We start from the raw sequence: 2,575 nt of genomic DNA on the forward strand, positions 1-2,575 counted from the left end.
CCCAATTTTCAAGAGAATAATTATCTACACTATGTATGTAAATTAAATAAAGCTCTTTACGGTCTTAAACAAGCACCACGTCAATAGTATTCCACCTTTTGCAACTACTTATACATCAAAAATTAAAATTAAGCACCTCTGACCACTCGCTACTTATTTACCATCATGACAAAACATGCATTTATCTATTAATCTATGTTGATGATATCCTAGTTATAAGAAACTCATCAATTGAAATAAACAACTTGATAAAAAAAAATTAAGAACCCAATTTAACCTGAAACAACTTGGATCTCTATCACATTTCTTAGGCTTACAAATAGATACAACCATTAATGGTTATTTCTTGCATCAAACAAAATATTTGTCTAATTTGCTAAGAAAAGCCGGTATGATGAAATGAAAATCTATCTTGACACCCTTAGCTCTTCAACCTTTCAAAATCTCTACTTCTACTCCTCATTTTCCCAATCCACAATACTATAGGCAATTGAGGAGCTTTACAATAACTTACTGTAACCATGCCATATATCACCTTTAGCGTGAATTTTTTAAGTCAATATATGCTTGAAGCAAATACTTATCTCTTTCAACTACTTAAAGATTATTGCGCTATTTTAAAGGTACACTCAACCACGGGTTGCCTATCATCACTGGGACACTCTCCCTATCTACCTATGCCGATGCATATTGGTCGAGTGACAACAAAGATAGAAAATCCACTATACGTTACTGCATCTACCTTGACCTCAATCTCGTCTCGTCGTTTTCCAAGTAGCAAATACATTGCTCGATCTTCAACAGAAGCATAATACAGTGCAATTGCCATCACTACAACCAGAATATTATGGCTAAAAAGGCTATTAGAAGAACTTACCGAGCTCTCCTCATCTCCAATCAATTCCTACACCGATAGTACCTATGCACCGGATCGTAAGCTTCATCTCTCCTCTATTCTCAGAGTACTTCATGTAACTCATAAACAAATCTCTATGTCTAAATTTGTTGAAGATAACCAGTGTTCTATTACCTTTCACCCTAATGGTTTCTTTATAAAAGATCTTCACACAAAGAAATCACTTCTCAATGGTCAAACTAACCAAGGACTATACCCTCTCATAGCTCTCACTGCCAACATTTTATCCACAACTTAGCATAATCAATTGGGACACCCACATCCCAAAGTTATCCACACCATCACAAAACAACAACCACAACTTAAAATTAGCAAAAATACATTACCTTGAAATGAATGCATCATAAATTGCCATTTTCTGTCAAAACTAGTTATTTTTCTCCCTTCAAATTACTTCATTCAGATGCATGGGGACCATGCTCACGGCCCTCTATTAATTGTTTCATTTACTATGTTACCATTATTGATGACTATTCCTGCTAATGTTAGTGTTTCCTTTATATTCAAAAGCTGAAGTTTCCCAATGCTTTCTTAATCTGCATAAACAAATCAAAAAGTAGAATAAAAAGTTAATTAAAATCTTAAGAACAAATGGTGGCACAGAATATAAGTTAAATCATTTGCAAACATATCTACAAAATAACGATGTTCATCATAAAATCAGTTGCCCCCTACATTCTGAACAAAATAGGATATTTGAACATAAAAATAGACATAGTATTTGAAACCGTTCGAACTTTGCTTAACACTGCCTTCTTATCACATAAATTTTGGATGATAGTTGTTCATACGGTTGTCTATCTTATCAACCACATGTCCTTTCAAAACACTCACAATAAATCTCCTTTTCTGATGTTGTACCACACTCTTTTTGTATATCACACACTAAAAACCTTCAGTTGTTCATGTTTGTCATGGCATCCACCGTCTATGAATAATAAATTTCATCCAAAAGCCCTTCTTTGTGTCTTTTTCGGTTACAGTCATCATCACAAAGATTGTCATGCTATGATATTCAACAAGAGCCCATAATTATATCCCGAAATCTCATTTTCGATGAGGGACACTTCCCTTTCCAGAAAAAACAAACTCTTGCAACACCTCCATCCACTCCCACCACATCCCCTCCATCTCTCTTAATACCTATTTCCACTATAATCACTTTTAACACACCTACCACTTTATTACCAAATAATTGTTTAACACCCATAATCCCCACGTCACCTCAAGATCCCTCTACTAATAATTTCACCCCTCATAACAACACACACGCCACCATTTCTTCACCAGCCACTCACGCTTCACTCCCTCCTACACAACTTCCATCAACCAGAACCGACCTCCCGCTTACTCACACACAAAAAGATAAAATAAAACCTTCCAAAATCATCTCACTTTTACATCACACTTACTCTAACTTGCCCATTACTTTTAAACAAGCTATGTAAAACCCCACTTGGCACAACGCCATGTAAAAAAAAAAAAATATGGCACTCCAAAAACATGGAAAATGGACACATGTTCCCCCAACCTCTCATCAAAATACTTTAGGATGTAAATGAACTTTCAGGATCAATATCACATTGATGGAACTATTGCTCGTCATAAAAAAAGAATGGTGGCTCAAGGTTTCAAGCAACAACCAGGTATTGACTTTCA

This window comes from Phalaenopsis equestris, unplaced genomic scaffold (genome assembly GCF_001263595.1).
Source record: "Phalaenopsis equestris unplaced genomic scaffold, ASM126359v1 Scaffold000123, whole genome shotgun sequence".
NCBI classification, from domain to species: Eukaryota; Viridiplantae; Streptophyta; class Magnoliopsida; order Asparagales; family Orchidaceae; genus Phalaenopsis; species Phalaenopsis equestris.